Source organism: Macrobrachium nipponense, chromosome 25 (assembly GCF_015104395.2).
Source record: "Macrobrachium nipponense isolate FS-2020 chromosome 25, ASM1510439v2, whole genome shotgun sequence".
NCBI classification, from domain to species: Eukaryota; Metazoa; Arthropoda; class Malacostraca; order Decapoda; family Palaemonidae; genus Macrobrachium; species Macrobrachium nipponense.
Window position 1 is genome coordinate 31,006,056 of NC_087214.1, and position 26,680 is coordinate 31,032,735.

Consider the following 26,680-nt stretch of genomic DNA (forward strand, 5'->3'; position numbering starts at 1 on the left):
ACATTTCTTGCATTTATGGGTAGTTTGAAATTACTATCATGTTACTCGGAAAATGAACCCTATCCCATACCAAACAGGTCACTGAAGCCAACGATTTGAAATTCAAGCTTCCAGAGGATATGGTATATTTTAAAAAGAAGCATCAGAAGAAAATGGGAAACAGAAAGAAGAGATCACTTATTATGAAAGGAAAAAATAATGAATAATCGAATAGATAACAATACATGTACCTTATTTAAATACAAGGAGAATTGTTGAAACACCATAACTATCAGGACATAATGTCGTACGTGGAATAGACGTAATGAAAATTAATAAATGCCTACAAATATACACCAAGAAATACATATACAGTATACAAATGCCATGAAATTTTTTTTTATATATTTCATGATCAAGTTATTCATACAGTATACAAATGTGAACAAGTCAGACACAAGGAGGAACATTGTAAGGTACCTTAAGACAGTATTATCCAAGTGGCACTAAAAGGAGTGAGAGAATCACAAGACTTACAGGTAAAGGTTAAAGAACATCACTACACTGATCAAAATAGAAAGGAAGAGGAAGACTGCTGAAGTTGAGTATATCTTAGTTTTACCAGACCACTGAGCTGATTAACAGCTCTCCTAGGGCTCGCCCGAAGGATTAGATAGTTTTACGTGGCTAGGAACCAAATGGTCACCTAGCAACGGGACCTACAGCTCATTGTGGGATCCGAACCCCATTATGTCGAGAAATGAATTTCTATCACCAGAAATAAATTCCTCTGCTTCTGCCTTGGCTGAGCCGAGAATCGAACTTCGCGCCACCGGGATGGTAGCCGAGCGCGAAAACCACTCGTCCGAGGAACTAAGACTGCTGAAACACAGTGTGATAAGTATGGGTGATGGAAAAAATGTTTAATAAATATCTTTTAAAATCAATGACTACATAAGAAGATACATGTTAGAAAAGGAAGTGATACGGTGGTATGTCTTGAGAAAGCATTCAACCAAGTACCCGGACAAGCAATTAGATGGGACCTTACAACAGCAAAGGGCACAAGAAGGTCTTACTTAACAAGTGCTGGAACTTTATCATGATGTTACAACTTCCGGGAATATAGTGGTAGAAACAGCCACAGAATTTGAAATCACGTGTGCCCATCCAGATCAGTCACAGAGAAAATTACAGGGAGGCCCCTAGGAGTTTGTGTATGCATATGTCCAGTTGTTATTTCTATTATTATCATTATTATTATTATTAATATTCAGAAGATGAACCCTATTCGTAAAAAAGAAGCCCACAAGGTCCCCTAACCTGAAATTCAAGCTTCCAAAGAATATGGTGGTCATTCGACAGAAGTAACAGAAGGTAATGGGAAATACAGAAAGGGATCAATGTAAGTGAGAGCAGAGTCAGAGAAAGAAGTCTTACAATAATGTTTGTATACTGGAAGATGGCAATGGAGAGCTGAAGACTGAAAATCAGAGCAAGTAGTAGTAACACTACGTCTACAAGGATGAGAAAGGAAGCTGAGGCAAGACGGTTTGAAACCACATCAGTCTTGACTAAAAAAGCACAAAGTATAAAACTATATGGAGAAAACTCTTCAAACATTGAACCTCATGTAAGGAAAACCAGACTTAAGAATACGAATGCAGATACATCACGCGTAAAATACACACAAGCCAGTTATTCTTATGTGACAACTTATGGATACACAGACCAATGACCTTAGAATTGGCGTTGCGTAAATCGAAGCTGGAAGCAAAAGTACTTCTGGTGAACAGTAAACAGGTTTTGGTCCTATACACTAAACTCATAACTTGGATGTGGGTGACGACTTGGATGGACAGTATATTTTCAATTATTCTGTAAAGAAAAAACAAGATTAAATTCAAGGTTGTAAGTTGGACATTTATTTACAACAAAATAATGCTGTTACTTAAAATACTGTTTTGCCTTAATAACTCGTATTGTTTCTGAACGAAAACCTTTAATTTTATGTTAATTTTTATTTGAATACAAGAAAAACAGCCAGTATTATTCAAGTATAAATAAAATAGTATAAAGACATCTCTAACAGCAAAGAACAGGTTTCAAACATCTTTATTCACAGAATACATAAACCTTGTTATTTGTGCTCAAAACCCAAAAATGGGGTTTTAGTTGAGCTCTTTGCTTCGATGGAGGAGGGAATTGCACACAGTTTTTATTGTTTTTTTTGTTTTCATGTGAGTGAGTCTACTGTTCCCACTGAGAGGGGGAGCCCAGATCAGTATGCTCCTTTTCCCTTTGGTTAGAATATAGAATAGAAAGATAGGATTTAGGTTCGGCAAGTGCCAAGTGCTGGGACTTACGAGGTCATTCAGCATTGCAACGGAAATTAAAGGTATAGAGGTTTGAAGAGTGTAACAGAGGAAAACCTTGCAGTTGCACTGTCAGGAGAGGGTGGAAAGAAAGATGGAAGAAAGAGAACATGTCAGTATGATGTGTAGAGGCCCAGCATTTGATGGTACTATTCTGCTTCACTTTCCTCCTAAAAGGCAAAAAACCATGAATGACATCACTTTCTATACAGCTACAAGAATATATTCTGACATTTAACCAACTTCCCTCATCTCATTTCAGTACAAAACCTTATCCTATTTCTTTTTAAGATGAAACATAGTTTGGGCAGGATCCTTGGGCAATAAATGTTCAGTTTTGTTTGTTTGTATGGTGCTTTTCTGTTGCATGGAACCTGTGGTTATTCAGCAACGGGACAAACAGCTTTACGTGACTTCCAAACCATGTTGGGAGTGAACTTATATCACCAGAAATACACATCTCTTACCCCTCAGTGGAATGTCCGAGAATCGAACTTGCGGCCACTGAGGTGGCATGCCAACACCATACTGACCACGCCACTGAGGCGCATTAAATATTCAGTGCCTTCTATACAATATGATGAAATTTACTTCCTTTTTGTTAACAATGATACAGAAACCATCAGCATCTGGTAATGTCAAAGGCTGGTGCCAATTCTCAAATTCTCTAAAATATGAAACAGAGCAACCTTAATGGTGTACTATATCATTTGGCTTTCTTTTACGCAGCAGTTTGTTACCCGCGTCCCTCATATTGTACAATGATGCGAGGTACTGTTATTTGCAACTGCTGCCCATCAATGAGAACTAAAATTGGTCTTGGGAATTCCAGTCCAAACTACCATTTCAACGATTAGCTTCTCCATATCATACTCAGGAAAAAATTCCATATCATACTCAGAAAAAAATTGAGTGTATTACACAGTTTGCATGATCACTGACCAATTCATATCTGACCGGGCATTTTCTGCACAGCCACTAGAAGGTACTGTGGGTGCTGATATAATACTACTCACCGAGAGTCTACACACTCACTCTGTACAATAAAGAAAGATGTATCACTTCAATTTACCCAAACCAAAAACGGTAATATCGGCACAGGGTAACAGTCTAGCGCCAGTGATAGGAAGATAAACCAGAACATATGTCAAGCATTTACTCTTGAACTTTGGCGACACACCAGATACGTGCGCACCAATCAGAAATGATGTGATGAGGGTGCACTTAAAGCATGAAAGTAATTTCTTAATTCCAACTAGCTTACTTATGACACCTTGTAAGTACAGCATTTGAGCAAATCTTGACAGGATCTTCAATTTATTATCATTGTCGAAGGCTACAGTTCAGAGGCAAACTCCAAGATTCTACCAACCATCACGGGGAAACTATCGCAACAGCCAAGTTAACAAACCATCACAAATAAATGCATGGATAACTGCACACAATATGCATCCAACAAATGATGGTATGGGTGCTGACCACTCCTAACTTACTCAAGACACTATACAATATGTTACAGAAATGAACAACAGTTGTATTCAACCAGCCCATGTATGCTAGCTTAGGTAGTTGCGTTGAATACAGAATTTAGACCAAAGGAAGGCCAGCACTGGGACCTAAGAGATCATCACACTGAAATGGAAATTGACAGTAAAGGTTTGAAAGGTGTAACAGGAGGAAAACTTCAAAGTGTTAGGAGATGTGGAAAGAAGATGAAGAAGAGAATATGAAAGGAGGTACAGTAAAAGGAATGAAAGTGGTTGCAGCTAGGGGCTGAAGGAAGGCACGCTGCAAAGAACCTGAAGTAATGCCTACAGTGCTCCACATGAGGTTCACTGACTGCACTACCCCCATATGAGGTCAACAAATTGAAACTAATGAGCAAAACCAGTGGTTCTTAACCTGGGGGGGTGCCCCCCTAGAGGGGCATCAGCAATTTCCAGGGGAGGCGCGAGCCCTAAGGAAAAATGAAAAAAAAAAAACATCCCTAACTATAGTTATTATTATCTTACCAAGAGTGAAGAACTAACATTCAGAAGTTTATGAAAAATGCAAGTGTCGCCTTATAACGTTACTTTCCTAGAGTCTACTACTCTAGTTATGCTTATTGGGCTGACCATGTTTTGTAGTTGTTGGCCTTCCTCCCTATCCCTCCAAACCCATTCTCTTTCTCATTATTTATTTTACTTTCCTTTAAATCTTGGGAGGGAATTTGAATCATAGATGCAAGGGGGACGTGAAAGAAAAGTCCAACTCTTAGAGGGGGCGTGGTCATAAAAAGGTTAAGAACTGCTGCTCTAGACTAGTACTACATCCACCAACCAGTCATTTCCACTTACAAATTGTGGTCAAGACATCCCTTAGGGCAGAACATTAATGGTATAAGAACTTTGTCTCTGGACAACATTTTGCCACTGCAAAACTATCCCCCACAGGACAGACTAAATACATATATGTTATATTAAGCACCCATATCCACCAGACAAACTATAAGTTTAATCGATTTAAGAAAAAACACATCAATGGAAAGAAGATGATATGTAAATGCACTTGGTGTAAGAAAATAAGTTAAAAAAAAATTTTCTGTACCTTCTACAGGAAGTTGAAAGTGAATATTTACAACCCTGTGCAAGGCCTCTTTTTCCAACACTCATAAATTTCAACAAGTTTTATGTACATGTTTTTTCTAATAATTTAAAAATCAACAAATAAGACCTAAAATCATAAACAAATTCTGAGTATATTCATTCTAAAAAATTTATGAGATTTACCGAGATGGGAAGATGCAGTAACTTTTGTGAGGTCTACAAGTTTTTTCTAATATTACTTGCCACTTTTCTTTGCAAGATTACAATTACAGCTGACATACTATCATAAAAGATGGACTAAAACCAACAGCAATCCCCGAGTATGTTTATGAGCAAATATATAAAAAGATATCACGGGATACAGAGGGCAATATATTCTACTGATGACTGGCCCCCTTCCCCCAATCCTGTGCTGAGCTACTACAGATGCAGCAAGTAATCTATGGACTATTGGAGTGATATGACCATTTCCCGCTATATTCATCCAAATCGTTTGGAGCCTAATATCAATATGTGAACTCATATATGGTTTAGTAGGTTGTCATAATACATTGGTAGGTACATGGCCTAGGTAAGGATGGTGGTTTGGTTCATATTCTGGTAGAGAGGCCGTTGGTCTGAAAGAAGGGATCCTGGCTTTCAAGCTTTGTATTAAGAACCCCAGACATTTTAGTATTTGCTATCAAGTTGCATGAGAATGTGCAAAATTTTTCAGAAATCCATCCATCACTCAAAACCTGTTAAAGTTTCCTCATATGATCATGCCGTCCATTAGGGTTAAAATAGGTCACCCACCATATCCCTTTCTTGATTCTGACAAATCCAATAGTGTCTACAGACTGATAATACAATTAAGACCTTGGGGTATGTTAAGGACAACGGATTAAATTTGCATCCTATTTTTCTTCAAACTTTGACAAATTAATTCTTTCAACTCAAAGTATACGTTTTCCAAAGAATTAAAAAAAAACTGCCTTCCTTTCAAAATAACTTCAGGAGGTGTGCACTATCAAATTCCTTCTAATATCTGTTTCTTCATCACTTTCTTTTAGGACTTTTACTTCAATATTTCCCACCCTCATCTAATGAGATTAGCAGTTACCTACAGCGTAAGTCTTCTCTGCTACTACTGTCTATAACAGAATAATAAAAAATGTGTTGCACATGGTGGTTTAAAAACAAAAAAATATATGGACAAACTTCAGTGTTCAACAGTTATTTTTCTTCTCTTAGCCTAAGGTTCTCTCCTTCGTACAAGATCTAACTGGTTCAGCTCAAGAAAAAGTAAAGTTACTGCATACTTAAAGAAGCCCATCTTTATTCCTGCTCTAAAAAAAATTATACCATTAATACAGCAACAAAGATCACCCTGATAATCTGCATTCCCCTAAATGCCACACTGGGTTGTTGGTCCACTGAGATGAAACCTAGTACAGAGGGCCATATAGGGTACTCCAGTTCTAGAGGTGAAGAGGAAAGAAATCCACCAGCAACCTCTTTCAAATCTATGGGAAATTCCTCGAATGTAGATTTATAGAGGAGGGCAATCAAATACAGTAAATATGATATGGGGAAAATATACTAGACATGTGAAATAAATCAACAACACATCTAGTGAATGAAACAGCACAAATAACTTCCAAAACTCTAAACAATATAATGCAAGGTTTGAAAGGTCAATCAAGAATGACACCCCATTCATTAGAAAAGGAATTTCTGAAAAATTTGCAAGTTCTCATGCAACTTGATAGCAAATACTAAAATGTCTGGGGTTCTTAACACCAATGCTTGAAAGCCAGGATCCTACTCTCAGACCAACTGCCTCTACCAGAATCTGAACCAACACCAATCTCACCTAGGCCATGTACCTACTAATGATTATGACCAAGGACAACCTACTAAACCATACATATTATAGGTATTATCAACTTACCAACTCCATTCAAGGTCATTATCAACTATTCCCCACAATTTTAACTTTTCTTAGGTTCTATTTTCCTTCAAAAACAAGTTGCACTCCCCAAACTGTTAATAACACCCTCACTGACATTAAAACTGCATGACAGTAGCACAGTACAACATATCTAGCGTCATGTAGCCTAATGTCTGCAATAGGTCCCTGTTCTCCCCCTTCCTAATTCTCAATGTCCTTTAAACGATTCTTTCCTCATAATCTATCTGTACAACAAACATACATTTACAATGTACTTGGAATATAAATCGTTGCAGGGGGAAAAAAACTTAACACAGACATTTACCAAATGGTCGAAATACGCCTGGTTTGAATGGTAACTTCTTTGTTACCATAAATCTAGTCATGGAATGTTTCAGCTGACATCCTGAAATGGAAAAGTAGATGCTTTCAGTCTCCTTCAAATAATAAGAAAATTGAAGCATTCTAGAAAATAAACATCAGATAATACAAATTTCAATTCAGTTTTTCTTCTATAACTAAATCTAAAGCAAACAACATTGTATATATTATTACAATAATTTACCAATACCCAGGAAAGCAATTGTCCCAAACACTAGAATGGAATGTAATACGTACAAGAATTAGGGCAGAGGCTAAGCACTGGTACCTTTGAGGTCATTTAGCGCTGAAATGGAAATTGCCTCACAGTTGTGATATGAATAGAATGCATACAGAATTGAGGCCAAAGGCCTGGCACTGTAACATGTACAACACAGCTGTGCTATGCAATAATTGTTAAGAGAGGGTGGAAAGTAAGACAGAAGAAAGCGAATGAATGGTGGTAGTCTACAGTAAAAGGAATGAAAGAGGTTGCAGCTAGGGGCCTAAGAAAGGGACACTGCAAAGAACCTTAAGTTTCGCCTATTTCCACCATCCTCACCACCATACACAAAAACAGTACTATGTACAATCTGCCCAACAGTTGAGTTACCAGTACCAAAACCAAACCCCACTGAATGCTTAATGCTATATATTACAACTTGGCAGAGTACAGTTCCTTCATTTGCATCTTCCTACACGAGTGAAATCATCTAAAAGATTTAGATGGATTGACTACTACAGTTCACAACATTGCAACATTTCAGCATACGTAAATCATATATTATTCCTAAATACTACACAAAATATACCAAGATCATACAAAACACATTCGAATGACATTGATAACTTCAGGTCCTCAAAGGACTAGGGCATTCAACCAGCCTATATAGGCTACCTTAGGCCTATGCACAACAACCAACTAGTGGTTCAGGTAGTGATAAACTGAAATCTGGATTAGGTTAAAAATATGGAAAGTCACAATACAAACCCAATGTTTCTTTAAACATGGTCAAAGTTCTAACCCACAAATGCTTAGTATCAGCATCTAGTATAGAGACTGCTTAGCTCCTAAAGTTTTTACTGAATTATGAATCACGGTTCACTTCATTATGGGAAGAGGGTTGCTGTGCCTTTAAAATTTGGTGAAATATGAGGCAAATACAGTACATATATCAGAAATGACCGCTTACACACATGCACAGATTAGCTAAGCAAACACTGACTTTTTCTATCGCAATTACATAAAACTGTGTAGCCTACGACATACTTTTCATTGTGATAATGCAGCAGTTATAAATGGAATTTTTATTTTAAAATTAATATTAATAATACTTACCTGTATAATTTATCTAGCCCTAAATCCCCAAAAGCCGCACCAAAATTTACCACACTGGCAACCCAGTTACCTCCTATTCTGTCTGCCAGTTGGCAACGCTGCCGTTGACAGATACAAAACCTTCCCTGAAAATCAGTTGTGAGAGGCAGATCGTGGGGTAGGATGGGTGGGACTAGATAAATTATACAGGTAAGTATTAATATTAATTTTAAATAAAAATTCCAAATTAATAAACATTACCTTAATATAATTTATCTAGCCCAATTAACCACTGAAAAGGAGGAGGGAATCCGAGTACAATTTCCCCTTCAGAGAGAATAGGACATAAAACAATCAAAGAAATATATATCATAGGCAGTTAAAAACTCAACCCGAGGTCTAAGATACTAAGAACTCAAAGTCTCCTACCATAATGCCGCAGAACTGCGGTAGTAAAGGACAAGGAGTAAGTGTATAGTCAGTCAGTCTGTACTAAAGTCAGGTGACCAGTCAGACAAAATGAGGACAGCAAGGCTGCACCCCGATGACTTTATCAAGCACTACAACACCTGCTCTCTCACGAATGTCTGGCGCCAATAGGGAGGATCGGGGCGGGTATTGACAACTCTTTCCCTGAAGGATGAGTGCCTGGACTGCCTGGGCGATTCAAAGCCAAGCAAACATTGGGGGTGTATCAACGCAACCCAACGTTGCCACCAGCGATATAGGCTCATGAGCAACTCCTGACTCGAGCTTTCTGGTGCCAAGAGAAAGGGGCGGGGAGCAAAAAGGAGACTCAGTCCCGAAGGACGAGTGCCGGCAGTCCAACCTGGTCTCATGTTTACGATCATCGGATTGTGTATTAACGCAACCGACGTCGTCAACAAGAAACTCAGGGCTACTAAATGTCACCTGATCTCGCACGAGTGTATGACTCCGAGAAAACAGGGGAGACAAAAAGTAGATGGTGAATGAGTCACCAGATGACAGCAGACGATCCATTGACTAATTCCCTATCCAGAAGGACAATGGAAGAAGCGTGAGTCGTCAGGACAAGCGAACCAGTGGCTAGTCCTAGGTCGGCATCGACTTTGGGAGAAGCATAGTCGCCAGTCCCAACAACCCAGTGGCTGGTCCCATGTCACACTGACAATGGAAGCAGCATGAGTTGTCTAGCAGCTAGTCCTTGTCATCAACAACACCTAAATACCAAACTGCCTAATTCCCATTACAGTGGTCCCCCCATATTCGGCGGGGATGTGTACCAGACCCACGCGAATAGTTAAAATCCGCGAATGTTTGGAACCCCCTCTAAAAATGCTCATAAACCCCTATCCTAAACAGGCAAATACCAAAGTATCCCTTAAAGACCATCCTTCATCAAATATACATAAAATATCCTATTATGGTTCATATTAATCTTTGAAATATTATTAATACTATTTTAAAGTAAATCTTACATTTTATGTTTATACATAAATACATACTATGTACGTACTGAATGACTTAGTTACGTATGTGAAAATAATTCAGTCCCCCCATAAGTATTCAGTCATGCACGTTTTCTTTCATACTGTTACTATTTGAGACATCCATTTTCTTTTTACAGTGGAACAATGGAAATGTGAAGTCACAAATACCAAATGTCTATTAAAATTTAAAAAGTATTCCTCCACATCAAATATACCATTGAATTGGTATTATTAATATCATTTTTAAAGTAATCTTAAACATTTTACCATTAGAAATATATAAACAGCCAATAGCAGAGAGAGAGAGAGAGAGAGAGAGATTGTCCTTATTTAAAAGAGTGAAGTGGATAGATTATTGTACTTCTTTAAAATACTATCACATATGAATTTTGAATATAGTTATATTACTATTATTATTATTATGCAAAAATATTAATAAACATACACCATGTACCATAGAAATTCTCTCATCTCAGTAAAAGAGAGAGAGAGAGAGAGTTTACATTATCGTAAGATATGGCAGCACTGTTGTTGGGACCCCACCCCAGCCAACTCGGCTTGCTACTGGAATTCTGAGAGAGAGATGCGGGGTAATGAGCATTTTCTTTCATTCTTCTTACGTAATTCTTTTTATTTATAAACTAAAATCTTGCTAATTCACTTTAGTATTTTCTTTAATGAATTTATATCCATACATCGCTTTGAGAGAGAGAGAGAGAGAGAGAGAGAGAGAGAGAGAGAGAGAGAGAGAGAGAGAGAGAGATTATCGTAGTATTTGTAAAATACTTTCACATATGATTTTGTAATTACAGTTATTATTATTATTATTTGAAAATATTAATAAACATATTACGCATATATGTACCATAAAAATCTCTCATCTCAGTAAAAGAGAGAGAGAGAGAGAGAGAGAGAGAGGGGGGGGGTGAAAATTTCATGCCCACGTGAGGCAGCCACAAATCAGCTCCTTCCCCCTCCGGTCACTTAACTTGATACGTATATCTGAGTTTTAGTACCTTGAGTTAGAGAAAGAATCTGACTGGGATTTCCTTCGTTCTTCCATAATTTTTAAATTTTATAAGCTAAAATCTTACTATTTCACTATGGTATTTTTCTTTAATGAATTGATATTATTGCTGTATAAATTAATATTATATTTGGAAAATAATAAATCATTTATTCATACAAAAAAACATACATGTAGTAGAGAGAGAGAGAGAGAGAGAATTATTATTTTTATTATGTGATATCATTTAAACTTTTATTAAACTTACTAATACAGTATTAATCAAAATTAATATTTTGAAAATTAGTAAATCATTTTCGTATCATAAAAATGTATTTAGTCATGAAAATAAACATTAAAATACACTAATTAGTGATTATTTTCGTCGGAAAATTCCGCGAATGGGCGAGTCCGTCCGCGAATAATTTCTAGATAGATTCCAAAGAAAAATCCGCGAATGTGTGAGTCCGCGAATCTGGAGAACGCGAATACGGGGGGAACACTGAAATAATATACAGGTACCAACCAAACGTAAAACAGGAAGACTACCTAATTCTGCCTGACGACCTGTCTGCCATCACCAACGCCAAGGAACGAAGGTCGCCTAGAACTAGAGATATATCCCTCAAGTAAAAGGAAGCAAAAAACAGAATTACAATGCTAAGTCGCCGCCTCAAGCACCTTGGCGACCGAGACGTTCTTCATAAAAACTGCTGATGTAGCAACTGCTCTAATACTGTGTGTTCTCGGCGTCTGGCCCTCACAGGCAGCCGAACCAGCAGTTTTAATATAATAAGATCTCTGAGAAAAAAGGATACACCATTCTTTGATATAGGTCTCTTGACATTTCAGAGTGAAACAAACAGATGACGGGGACGACCCTGAATGTCCTTCGTCCGGCGTAAATAGCATGAGAGCGCCCTAACAGGGCAAAGAACTAATTCCTCATTTAAATTACTGACAAAGTCGACCAGCGACTTCAGCACGATAGACCTGGGAATGGGATTATCAGACGATTCAGTCTTTGTGACAAATTTGGGAAGGTATGACAAAATCATGTCTTGTCCAGATCTAGCAACCAGAAAAGTGCGCATGCAGTTCACCCACCCTCTTGGCTGTAGCCAGCAAGACAAGGAATATTGGCTAAGAAGAGAGGTCCCTAAAATCGGCCGTATTCAGAGGCTCAAACAGAGGAAACCTAAAGACTTTAAGGACTTTATTAATGTCCCATGTCGGAGGAGAACACTGCAGACTGGGTCGGCCAACTGTCGCGCCACTTTGGGGAGAACCCTTTGTGCTTGGAGAATCTCCTGACAGTCTCCAGGCATGAAGATGAGCATGTGGAGCCTCTGATGGAACCTATGAAAATGGGGTTGTTAGAGAAGATCTGGTCTCTCTGTCAGACGAATGGGGGCTCCACCAGAGCTTCCAGTAGGTCGGGAAACCACTCCTTTTGTGGCCAGAAGGGGGTAATCAAGGTGAGATCCAGACGCTTGGTTGCTCTCACTTTGTTGAGGACTGACCTCACCAGAGCGAACGGAGGAAATGCATAGGGTTGAAGGTCCTTCCAGTCCTGCAAAAGAGCGTCTGTCCTGGCACTCTGAGGAGTCTGGTAAGAGGCAAAGATGATCTGGCACCTAAAATTCAGTGGGGTGGCAAATAGATCGACTGTGACAGGCCACTTCTTCCTGAGGCTGCCGAAGACTTCCTGGCAAGTGTCCATTCCGACCCTTCAACTTCGTTCGGTCTCGACAAGGCGTCTGCTAAGACATTGTGATGGCCCAGGATAAACTGAGGGACCAACATAATCCCCGTCTTCTGCCCAACACAGGATTGATTGCGCTTCTTGAGTGAGAAGGTCCGACTGTGTGCCATCTTCGTTTCTTAACCCTCTTACGCCGGAGCGGTAAATAAAAAATTGTCTCCAGTGTGCCGGAGGGGTTTCGGAGTGAGCGCGGAGCAGAAAAATATTTTTTCAAAAAAATCACAGCGTGCTTCAGTTTTCAAGATTTAGAGTATTTTTGGCTCCTTTTTTTTGTCATTGCCTGAAGTTTAGTATGCAACCTCAGAAATGAAAAAAATTATCATTATCATATATAAATAATGCGATATATGATAGCGCAAAAACGAAATTTCATATATAATTGTATTCAAATCACGCTGTGCGCAAAACGGTGAAAGGTAACAAGTTACTTTTTTTTCGTTGTAATGTACACTAAATTGCAATCATTTTGGTATATAACACATTGTAAAACAATAAAAGCAACACACAGAAAATATTATCACAAAATAATGCATGAATTCGTAACGCGCGGACGTAAACAAATATTTTTTTCAAAAATTCACCATAAATCTAAATATTGTCCTAGAGACTTCCAATTTCTTTCAAAATGAAGACAAATGATTGAATATTACTATACTGTAAGAGTATTAGCTTACAATTGCAGTTTTCGACCATATCTGACGAGTTAAAGTTGAACCGCGAGGTCGAATTTTTTTTATTATTATAATATTTTTTATATGCAATTATTTCAGAAATAAGAAAAGCTACAACCTTCAAATATTTTTCGTTTATTCTCACTGAAATTGCACACATTTTCATATATAAAACTCTATGAGATGCCTAATATGAAACGGAGCAAATATTCCGAGAATGGGACGTACGTATTCGGAGATTTGTGGCGGAGAATCCGCGCGCGGAGGGAAGGAAAGATTTTTTTTTAAATCACCATAAATTCTAAATATTTTGCTAGAGACTTCGAATTTGTTTCAAGATGAAGATAAATGACTGAATATTACTAGACTGTAACGAGTTTTAGCTTACAATTGCGTTTTTCGACCATTTCGGTAGAGTCAAAGTTGACCGAACGTGGTTTTTTTTTTCTATTTTATCGTAAATTTTATATGCAAATATTTCAAAAATGAGAAAAAGCTACAACCTTCAATTATTTTGATTGTGTATTTCTACATGAAATTGCACACATTTTCATATATAAAAATTTATGTAACGGCTAATTTAAAATAGTGCAAACATTACCACAATCGCACGTATGATTTTTTCGGAAGAGTTACCGCCCGGATGTAAGAAAATGTTATTTTTTTCATAAATTCACCATAAATCGAAATATTGTGCTAGAGACTTCCAATTTGTTGCAAAAAGAAGGTAAATGGCTTAAATATTACTAGAATATAAGCGTTTAGCTTACAATTGCGTTTTTTCGACCATTTCGGTAGAGTCAAGTTGACCGAAGGTTGAAATTTTGGCAATTATTGTTATTTATATGAAAATATCTCAAAACTGATAAAAGCTACAACCATGGGTTGTTTTTAGTTGTATTGTGCATGAAATTGCGCACATTTCCATATATAAAACTTTATATAACGGCTAATTTTAAAATGGCCGCAAACTATTACCACAATCTCAACGTATGATTTTTTTCGGAAGTTACCGCCACGGACGTAAGGAAAGTTTTTTTCATAAATTCACCATAAATCGAAATATTGTGCTAGAGACTCCAATTAGTTGCACAATAAGGTAAATGATTGAATATTACTAGAATATAAGCGTTTTAGCTTACAATTGCGTTTTTCGACCATTTCGGTAAAGTCAAAGTTGACGGAAGGTTGAAAAATTTTGGCAATTATCGTTATTTATATGAAAATATCTCAAAAACTGATAAAAGCTACATCATGAGTATTTATTGTTGTATTCTACATAAAAATGCGCACATTTTCATATATAATACTTCATGTAACAGCTAATTTACAATGGTACAAAAATTATGTCAAAGTGACGAAATAATTTCTGAGATGTGTCAGATACTTTTTAGTGCGGCAAGAAAGAAATTCGCGCTTGCGCGCCTGCGTAACGATTGTAAACAAAACAACACCTTGATCCGTGAACTCCCAGCATCCCCCAAGGCGCGTGATTCAAAAGTTTTAGACTGGTAGGCCTATAAGTATTTTTCCGCGAATTTTAAGAAAAACTTGTAAGTCGACGTAAAATACGTCCAGTCGGCACACGGGAGACAAAAAATGTTGACGTAAAATACGTCCAGTCGGCGTAAGAGGGTTAAGTACGAGACTGCTGTGGTGTTGTCGACGAAGATCGCGACAACCGACTCCAACAGTTGATCCTGAAGTGAAAGAAGGCCTAGGTACACTGCCCTTAGTTCCTTCCAATTTATTGACATGATCCTCTCTTCCTCTGACCAAAGGCCCGCCAAGCGGCTTCGGAGCCAGTGCGCGCCCTCACCTTGATCAAGAGTCGTCTGACCAAAAACATTAAGTCCGGCGGAACTGAAAGAAATGTCCCTGACTTGAGGCGGTGAACTTGCATCCACCAACGGAGATCCTTCCAACGTTGTGGAGAGGAGGAGACTATCGTGTCCTCTGAAACTAAATCCCACGACTGGCGAAGTGTCGACTGAAGGGACCTCATTCTGAGACGACCTTTGGGAACCAGTTGGATGAGGGATGAATAATGGCCCAGGAGAGTCCTCCAAAGAGAAACTGGCTGCATTACGGAGGATAAAAATTCTTTGACCAGACTTAGAAGCTGTCTATCCATTTCGGAGCGGGAGAAGAAGCCCTCAAAATCTGGGAATTCAAAACAATCCCCAGATAAGTCATGATCTGGCAAGGGATTAGACTGGACTTGTTGAAGTTGATATGAATGCCCAACTTGACACAAAGAAACAGAAATATCTCCCTCGACCGGAGACATTTCTCTAGAGATTCGGCCTGGACTAACCAATCGTCCAGATATCGAAGCATCCTTACATTTAACTGATGCAGAATAACCGAAACAAAAGCCATCACCCGAGAAAAGACCTGTGGAGCAGTGGTGAGGCCGAAACCAAGGGTCTTGAACTGGAAAACTCCCGAGTCCATGAAAAACCAAAGGTAAGGTCTGCTCTTCGGATGGATGGGGATTTGCAGATAAGCATCCTGCAGATCTATGGAAATCATCCAGTCCCCCATCCTGATGGATGAAAGAAGTCTGAAGTCTCCATTCAGAACTTGGACTTTAGAATGAACTTGTACAAGACCGAAAGATCTATGATGGGGCGCCAGGCACCCGAGGCCTTTAGATCTACAACACCCGCGAGTAAAACCCAGGAGAAGGAGGAGCTCCCTCTAGGGCATCCTTCTCCAAGAGAGCCGAAAGCTCCTTCTCCAAGGCTTGACCCCTGATTGAGTGCGGGGAATAACCGCTGAACTTGAGAGGACGATTGGAAAGTGAAGGTCTGGAAACAAAAGGGAACTCGCAACCTACCTTCAGGACCTCCACCACCCAAGCATCCACTGCTCTCTCCTGCCAAGCTGACCAATGGCGAGAGAGACAAGCTCCTACTGTAGTCTCCGGGCGAGGTAATGTCACCTACTTCCGAAAATTCTTACGTAGAAGCAAGGAGAAGAAGGTGGTACACCTGGAGGTTGAGCTCTTCCCCTGCCCTTAGAGCCACGCCAAGAACCTCTCCTGCGTTTCAAAGAGTGAGCACCAGAGGAGGAAGCAGAGGTGCCAGAAACCTGAGATGTACACTGGTAAAACGAGCCAGAAGGAGGAGGTTGTTGGGCTGGAGCAGAAGGTACACATCTGGCACTAAATTTACGCTTACTCCTTAAAGGAACGGGAGGAAGACCAGAGGAAAAAGCCCTTGATAAGGTCCAGTGAGCTTTGGAAGAGGCATCACCTTGATGTTCCTTCGAAACCTCAGATACATCAAATAGGGAATCGCCAAAAGGAGAAGAGGACAACAAATGGTTTCTCTGAATCTCCAATACAGAGGAGGGTAACTGCGACAAACACAGGCTATGCCTTAGAGAAACAAGAAAGGCCTGTATTGAAGCTTCAAGCTCATTCTGATGTACAGAAGCAACTGAAATAGACGAGCAGAATTTCTCAAAAAGAGGAGCATCGGGAGGAACAAACCCGGAGTCCTTGATATACATTAAAAGGCCTCCAAGGACCCACATATTGAAGGATTGAGCTTCTTGTAAGGGGCTCATAACAGACTCCATGGCAATAACGTCTTCGATTGAGACCGAGACCGAAGCCTTGGAAAGCAAAGGTTGACCCCAAAGTCGACAAAATCAGGATTTGGTTTGGGGGTCGAGAGTATGAAGTGTCATCCGCCACCTGATAAACTCCTCTCCGGTGTCGTAGAAGAGATGAGAGCTTCCTCTTCCCTTCCCCGATCACCTTCGAAAGTTTAGTGACGACATCCGCCCTCACTCTCGCGAACCTCTGAGCAAGGGAAAAACTTAAAAATTCCTGCGACCAGGAAGGACCGTCAAGAAAAATCCCTTCTGTAATACAACGAGGCAGAGGCTGCTTCTGCTTAGGCCTCACCTGAGGAAGAAAACTCAAAATTAAATCAAAAAGTTTCTTGAACATGGCATCATGACCGCCGTTCACAGAAACATCAATATCGCACGAATCCACGTCATCATCATCGTCAGATCCTAACTGAGAAACTTCCCCTGAAGTAAGATCCTGACGACTAGCTATCTTAGGTCTAACACTAATACCCCTCCCCCTCTTCTCCTAAATAAGCGCCCTTTGGCCCTGTTACGGGACTAACAGGGGACATATTGGTTAAAGAATCGTCAGGCACCTGCCCAGACAGGATCCCCCCTAGGCCTTCGCCACGACGGGGTTCACAAGCCGGGGTATCTGTCACACCGTTACCCATGGTGCTGTTGACAGGTACCTGACGAGGAGCTGAAAATGAATCTGAAAAGTGTTAGACATTCTAGTAAAAGCTTCTTCAAAATTCTCTGACAGCTTGTTAAACTTAGCTGAAATGTCTCTATCTAGGTAAACTAAGCTGTAATTTTTCAAACTTTTTTTTCCAACTAGTTTCCATCGCCAAAACCTTTGAATCAACATCAGAAACGACTTCACTATTTACCATTTGTACACGTGGCAAAGCATCAATTAATTCGGAATCGGAATCACACGATACCGAAACCGAAGAGCCAGAACCATGAGCGCACAAATCAAGGAAATCATTAGATACAGGTCTAGCTACCGATTTCTTTTTCTCCTTAATAAATCTGTTACGCTGCAAGATTCTTTGATGTTTCATATAGGCTAAGTCGTCAAGTCTTCGTCAGACCAAGGCTTACATAAGTCACAACGATAAGTCAAGTCACAAACCTGTCCACGATAAAAGCTACAAAGTCATGGGGTTCATACTCCCTGCTACTCATCCTTGTCCAACAAGCCGGGCAATTCCTGATGTTGCTGGCAGAAAGAAGCATCGAATTATCTTGGCAATCCATTGGACTGTTGGACAGGTCACGTAATTCCGGGTCGCGCAAAATTTCGTAATATAATATAAATACCACAATAGAAATAAAAGTTAATTCACTATTTCGTGGATATTATACATGAGTGGTAATTAACATAAAGTTGCATAAACAATTAATGAAAGCTTTAAAGGCACAAAAAGGTTTAGGAAATTTATAAAGAGCGGCCGTGATGTAAACAACACGGCCGCTCGTTAACAACTGATTTTCAGGGAAGGTTTTGTAACTGTCAATGGCAGCGTTGCCAACTGGCGGACAGAATAGGAGGTAACTGGGTTGCCAATGTGGCAAATTTTGGTGCGGTTTTGGGGGATTTAGGGCTAGATAAATTATATAAAGGTAATGTTTATTAACCTACAAATTTCTACACTATAAAAACCCCATCAGAAGTGAATGCTTTAACCAAGACAAAAATATAAAACAAAAGGCTAAGATGCTCCAAAGTCGACTGTGCAAATCCATGCAGTCCATGACAGTTAGTATTGTACAATGTGATCCAAGTAATTGGCCTCAAGGTGTGATGATAAGAGGTCAATTTTTGTACACTATTCCACATATATAGCAAACCTGTTCTAAAATATCTTCAATAAGATTAAAATTACGCACAGTATCAACGGAGGACAGTATGCATAATTAGGAGATAGCTGACAGAAAAGCAAGAAATGATTGGTAAAATAGCATTACAGTAGTACTGTTTTTGACTGCTGATTTGAACATAGCTTATAAAATGTACAGCTATATTGTATTATTAGTGAAACAACTTGTTATCAAGCATTCGAAGTCCTGAAGACAGTATGGAATCCCCAATGATGCAATTAAACTAAGCTCACCCTAAAGTTCCATGGCCATTCTGTCATTTTGACTCCAGACCCCAACCAATCAAAAAACAAAAAACTTGATCAGGGAACGAGTCAGTAACCAGTTAGCTTCAGAAAATGCACATTTAAAACATCTTTCACTGTGATAAAAAAATGAGGCACCTTATGCCATGCTCTCAAGGACAATGTGTCTTGTGTCAAAAGGCTTTCAATAAGGCTATTTCATTTTGAGAGCCCCATAAGGGGTCACCTACACAACCTGTTAATAAATGAAAACTAAAGATAAGAGTAGCAAAGATGCTATTGTCTCAAAATGCTATTCTACCCAACTTTAGATAAAAACACCAAATGCAGAAAATACAAGACCCTGAAATGCCACTGTACTTAAAAATAAAATTGAATAATTATAAAGGATTGCAACAGAGCTGTCTTTCAATTCCAAATCCAAACAAGGGATGAATGGGTCCTCAATTCTGTCTGCAACCTTCTAGCAACCCCATGAGGTTTCTTGTGCAAAAGAAAGTTTTGCAATCACTTTGTCAGAACTGCTTTGTTAGGTACCCTGACTAAATCAATCCAACTAACAACTTATTTTCATCTAAAAATTTACCAGCATGCTAAAGTACGGCAGCCATTTAACTACAGGAGCTCATCCTCCTTTCCCACTACTGGAGGCTTTGAGGGACTGATTGCACCCTCCAAAGATGGACAATGGGGTCACGACATCCGTTGGCAATGAACACTTAGGACAGGAAATGTGTCCCTAGATATTTTGCAATTGTAAAATGGGTAGTATGGAGAGTGGATCCCCTGTATTTGTGTTCTCCAGATTCACGGACTCTCACATTCATGGATTACTCTCTAGAACATTTCCTCCCATTATTCGTGGAAAATTTGCCTATTCGCAGTATTTTTCTATGAGAAGTATTCACAAAATCCTGGTTTTTTTTTATAAATTTTAGCATAAAACACAATTTTTGTTATAAAACTATTAGAAAAATTTGTAGTGGGTTTTTCTTGAGTTTTAACTAACAAAATAGGTGGTTTTAAGCATTTTTATAAAGGTTCCAACTATTTGTGGGGGAGTCTGGTACGCATCCCCGCAAATACGGGGGGGGACCCACTGTATGTAGGGGTGACAGGATGTTCAATATTACTTGGTGGGGTCCAGGGGAAAAAAAAAGACCCCACCCCTGCTCAGGTCAGGTACCACCTTAAGTTAGGTTAGGAGCATAAGGTCTGTTTACATCTGGATACGGCATCTAGGAAAGGATGGCATTATTCCTCACGCCTACCCATCTCCCTTCTCTACATCAAGACAGCAAAATTAAAAAAAGGTAACCAACCTCATCCCTTTTCTCTGATTCTGACAAATCTCATGGGTATCTAAGGACTGACAAATATAACACATCTTTGATGTACTATATGAGGATAAATTCTCATTTTATTCTTTTACATTTTAACTTTTCAACCACTGTCTACCTATCTCTTCTAATTCCCTCAACACGCTTCTTCCAAAGTAATCTGCAACACAATCATACCTGCAGTTGGAATATAAATAATTTAAAAGGGAAGAAAAACTTACTACAGGCATTTCGCAAATAAGGTCGAAAACTGCAGAGCAAAGTTCCCGGAAATTTGATGGCCCATTTCGCTAACGCCGAAGAATATGTATTCAGGTGACACCCATATCATACTTTGTCTTAGGATATACCTGAAATAAAAAAAGTGGAAACTTTCAGTCTTCTTCAAATAATAAGAAAATTGGATTATTCTTCAAAATAAACAGCAGAGAATAAGGATTTCAGTTCAATTTTCAATCTACACTAAACCTAAAGCAGATAATGTCTATATCATTACAATAGTTTACCAATACCAAGCAATAACATTAGAATCATAAGGTCTGCCCAAAGAACTCAAAACAGGAATAAGAATTGGAAATAGGAGCTGGGCCAAGGTTAAGTTTGACAACTTATAATGAGGAGAATAAGAGGGAATGAACATGCTGGAATAAAATTCAACAGGTAACATTTGACACACATGTCAATTATAAAGGCAATTCTCCCTACAACTAGAATGGAATGGAAAGCATACAAGATTTTGGCCAACCGGCCAAGCACTGGGGACCTTTGAGGTCACAGTGCAGAAAAGGAAATTGCTTCACAGTCGTACCATGCAACAATTGTTAGGAGTGTGTGTTTAGTAAGATGGAAGAGAGAGAATGAATGGAGGTAGTCTAGAGTAAAAGGAATGAGAAAGAGGTTCCAGCTAAGAAAGGGACACTGCAAAGAACCTTAGGGTAGTTTGCATATCTGCGGTAAGCAGTTACAGCTCCTATCTATGTAACCAGTTGATCTTAATCCTGAGGCTAACATGTGCAGTGAAACAATACCTCTTGCCAAGAATATGTAAATATGTGGATAAGGTGCGAAGCGCTGTTCCGCTACGTTCTTACTGACAGCAAACATCAACAAGAAAATCAGCGGTCCGCAGATATGTACTCTCTCGCAGTTATGTACTCGCTCCGAACCTTAAACAATGCCTAATTTGCACCATCATCAACACTATAAACAAAAACAGTACTACTTCCAATATACAATCTACCCCCAGCTGACCTATATAAGCATTACTATACTCGTTTTTTTTCCATCTGTCCACCAGCCTTTGGTGTTTGCGTATGGTAACACTGAGTGCCAGGCTTTGGATAGTTACATTCAGCTTACATTTAACAATTATAATAATATCCTATTTCGAATATTAGCGGTGTAATTCGCATACAGTAAATTATTAAAACACTTTTCAGTTACAAATGTACACCCAGATGTAAGGACAACGCTTTCTCCCTATTTTCATTGTAACCAATCGTCAAGTCGCGTTGTTCTTACTTTCATCCGATAGAGCGTTCCGCGGCCTTTTCGCCGATGTATAACACTTGCAATTCCATTATTTGTACGCTTAATTATATCTAAATGAATGTCTGTAAGAAAACACAAATTTACCGTCTTGGAGCCATTTGTTTGCGGTGCGAGACTGCACTACATATCCGTCCGCACCTGTCTATGTCAACTCAGTTTGTCTGTAAATAAATCATCAGTACACTTCTACCTGCCTCTTTGTCCACCTCTCAAAACTGGTGACCTCCTGGAGTTGGTGACACAGCGGTTTAGGCCCAGCCTTTAACAGACTAATTACGGCCGCTCACCTTCAGAGAACCTTTAACGGACTCAATACGGCGCCACAGTTTAGGTCTCTGAAAACTCCACTGCGAGGACGACACCAACGCCATTAACGGACTAATCACGGCACTGCTTCCCAGCGTGTTTTGGCATTTATTTCGAGGACGGGTAGCTGGGTGCTGGTCACCCAACACGAAATTCAGGCGGCGGTTCAGAAACATCCATCCGACGTCGCGGCCTCCTTTGTCTCACTCGGGGGACGCCAGATATCTTCTCGACCCGCCTCAATTGCAGGCCTCCTCGGTTTTTCCCCCGGCGCCATTGTCGCACCTGCGAGTCCCCAGACGAAATCCCCTGCCTGCCGGCGCCGCTGCTACACCCAGGGATGTGCTTTACCCACCCGACGTCGCTGCCTGTGGGCCTCCCCTGCCTGCCGACACTGCTGCTATACCCAGGGACGTGCTTTACCCACCCGACATCGCTGCCGCACACGTGGGCCTGCTCGGCCCCCTGACGTCGCTGCCTGTGGGCCTATTCAAACCCTCGACGCTGCCATTATTCCTGGGGCTCGCTCGGCCTTCCTGACGTCGATGCTACACCTGTGAACCTGCTCACCTTTTCAAACGCCGCCGCCTGTAGTCCTCCTCGGCCCACCAACACCACTGCCACGCCTGTGGGCCTCCCCTGCCTGCCGATGCCACTACCTGTGGGTTTCCTCGACCTGCTGACGCCGCTGCTCACCTGTGGTTCCACTCTGCCCGCGGGACGCCGCTGCCGCGCTGGGGACTTCCTCAGCCCAACCTACGCCGCTGCTGCACCTGGGGATTCCCACGGCCTGTCCCACTCCACCACCACACACAATGCAGCTCTCTCTCGCAGTTTTGGTCGCCCGGCATACAGTAGAACCCCCCAGGCTACCGCCAGGGGAGGCATCCTGTCGATCAGCAAAACCGAAGGACTATACTCGAGGACGCCCCACATCAAGTGCCACAACGACACGGGGTCGCCCCCTGCCTCCAAGATTGTCATCCAATAATTACTCCATAATCATTGTCTTGGGGCGGAGTATTTGTAAGGACAACGCTTTCTCCCTATTTTCATTGTAACCAATCGTCAAGTCGCGTTGTTCTTACTTTCATCCGATAGAGCGTTCCGCGGCCTTTTCGCCGATGTATAACACTTGCAATTCCATTATTTGTACGCTTAATTATATCTAAATGAATGTCTGTAAGAAAACACAAATTTACCGTCTCGGAGTCATTTCTGTTTGCGGTGCGAGACTGCACTACATATCCGTCCGCACCTGTCTATGTCAACTCGGTTTGTCTGTAAATAAATCATCAGTACCCAGCTACCTGTCTTAATCTCTGGTCCTCACACAGATATCCTTTTATTTACCTAAAACTTACACATAGCGTAACTACCTAAAGCCCAGGACGCAGTGTTACCATAGGCGGGTGGACAGATGGAAAAAAACCGAGTATAGTCTCTACTAGATCTCAAAAAACAGTAACAATCATCAAACCCCATTGCATGCTTTAGATTTGGATGAATTTACAACAATTCGTACTACTACATCCTTGTAGCATGTGTAAATCTTATAGTATTCCTCAATACTACAGAAAATATAACACATACTACATTGTATGTAATCATATGATGGCACTTTCACATAAATTTCTAAGCATTCTGCTCCTCTAGTTGTTCCGAATTACTGTGAAACATTCGAACATTCTGACAGTTTAGAAAGTGAAACTGGATAATAGTCAACAGTTCAACAAGCATTTACATCAAGCCACAGGCCACAAAAGAATCTTAATTAATTGAAAAAAACGAAACTTACTGATAACTTGGCAGAAATCTACAATGCAGTTCCTACAATATGCTAATTAACTGTACAGGCAGTCCCCGGTTATCGGCAGGGGTTCCGTTCCCGATGGGCTGACGATAACCCTAAACCACCATTGACCGATACTCAGCGATTTATGGCGTCTCTGTTTGGTATGTTATGGTGCCGTTAACTGGAACTCAGCCTGTTATAGCGCCATAAAGCACAGATTTTATGGCGATAACCAGATCGCCGATATCCGGGGACTGCCTGTATAAACTGGCTACAATATAATGACAATATTCATGAACTGTTGAGAACACTCACAAACCCAAAGACATACAGTTTGGGTTAGGAAATAACCTTTTCCTTGTGTAATTACCTTAGTTCAAGAGTACAGTAGTACTCTTAAAAGTTTTACTAAGCATAACTTTAATAAAGGAAAAATCTAGATCTATTTCCATGGCTGGACATTGAGAATACAGCTCCCATGTGATACAGCCACACAAAGATATCCATGATTGATATAATTTTTTGCCTGAAGAATATAGAAAAAGTGCAGGCGAGACAATTTGATAAACCTATCAAGAAAATGAGAATTTTGCCATCTTTTATTGTTTTACTTTCACTTGTGTATGCTTTGTTCAGCCTTCAGCTCAAGACTGGTTTGAAACACTGATTAGGACAAAACTATCCCTAATAGGGCGGGGTGTCCTACAATACTGAAAATTACCTACTTCCTGCTGCCATGCAAATCAAACTATCTTAAGCTGACGGCTGAAACAATTTAATTGCAAATTAAACAATGTGGGGCTGATGCATTGTTGGGTATAATGGGTAGGCTTGAGAAACAGGTCAAACCTAACCTTTTCCTAGAACACCGTATCCTGACCAAACCAGAAACTTACTTCTAACCTGACTTATGACGCTGCGGCCCTGACCTGGCCGAGAGGAGGCTTCATACCCCTGGACCACCCCAAACATCAATGGATATCAAGAAAAGATCTGCAGGACTCAATTTATGAAATGAAACTCAAAACACCTACCAGTCTCCCTAACCTGCTCTACATACTAGCTGTTAACTATGAAATAACACTATACGTATACCAGCTTCTTATGAAATAACACCAATATTATTATGAACTGAATAGTATAGAATTTAGGACAAAGGTCAAGCACTGGGGCCTTATGAGGTCATTCAGCACCGAAACAAGAAATTGACAGCAAAAGGTCTGAAAGGTGTAATTGGAGGAAACTCTCAAAGCAGCTGAGCAATTAGGCTGGCCAGATGTCCTACTTCAGGCAGGACAGTCCTGTTTTTGAGCAGTAGTATGTCCTCCGTTCTGCGCCACCTCAAGCACGACGTTAATTTGCCCTTCTTTTTGGGGCCTGTCTGAAACAAACCAGTTTTTTTCAACAATGAAAGCTTGGAGAAATGATAGAAACCATCTGCAAGTGGACTCAATTAGAGCAGAGCTCCAAATCTGTAATAGCTTCTCAGAAGAGAGTCCAGCCATGTAAGAAAGACTCCTCGCCAACCTAAAACTCTTCTAAATGGTACTACTCCCTTTCAATTCTTTATACTGTGTGAATATATGTATCGTGTAACATACAGGGTGTTCATAAGTCCCAGTACCATTACAAGTATTTATTGCTCAAAAAACATATGTCACAGAAACTGTATAACATAGAGTAATGCAGTTTTTTTTAGAATGTTCTACATTTCCTCTAGTTAACATTCTGAGCAATAAATACTCGTAATGGTACTGGGACTTTATGGACACCCTCTTCATTACATTATAGTGATAGGCTATTTGACAAACACTAAGTATATTTTGTACATATTAGCTATACAACTTTTTTATATTTCAACTCCTCATTCAACATGCTTAATATAGGTAAAAGTATGTGCTGGCAAAATTAAACAAAAAAAAAAAACTTTGGAAATGGCCAGCCTAGTTGCACTAATAAATCAACTGTTGGGAAAGGGTGGAAAGTACATAGTAAGGTGGAAGACTAAAAGGAGGTACAGTAAAATGGACTGACCGGTGTGTATTACCAAAGGGGGTTATAGTAGTAGCATGGCCCTCAAGCAAAACAGCAACACTATACCTATTGAGGCTGATCGTAACTATCCTATATCACTATCAAGAAAACAATCGTCACTATATCTGTCACTCGAGGATAGTCAGAGCCATTATGGATGCCACCTGAATATAATGAATATATTCACCATCACAACTTTTTACCTTTTCCTGTCTTATACCCACAAAAACTAATGTTAAATTGTGAATAAACAATCAACACTGAAGGAAACTGCAATTTCTATTATATTAACCAACGCAAATATAACGTCACAAATGAAATATAATGTTGCTACTGTTCATATCGTCGGGCAAAGTCGAACGAGCTGGAGGTGAACACAGCACATCATCGGTCACCGAAGGCCGGTTGGCGGTTACAAGAGCACCGAAGGCGCTGAAGCCTGAACGTGAACTGTCAAAGAACGT

At 39.9% G+C, this 26,680-nt stretch overlaps 1 long non-coding RNA gene across 2 annotated transcripts; it reads right to left on the minus strand.

Moving 5' to 3' along the window:
- Window positions 1–259: 259 nt before the first annotated feature.
- LOC135199306 (uncharacterized) lies at window positions 260–26,680 on the minus strand. Of its 2 annotated transcripts, none has more exons than XR_010311044.1 (4): window positions 26,551–26,680; window positions 20,752–20,880; window positions 7,201–7,281; window positions 260–1,857 (listed from the first exon to the last, which is right to left on the minus strand). It is a non-coding gene; the product is annotated as an uncharacterized LOC135199306 (long non-coding RNA). The 2 variants fall into 2 exon arrangements; XR_010311045.1 differs by lacking the exon at window positions 26,551–26,680 and adding an exon at window positions 26,283–26,378.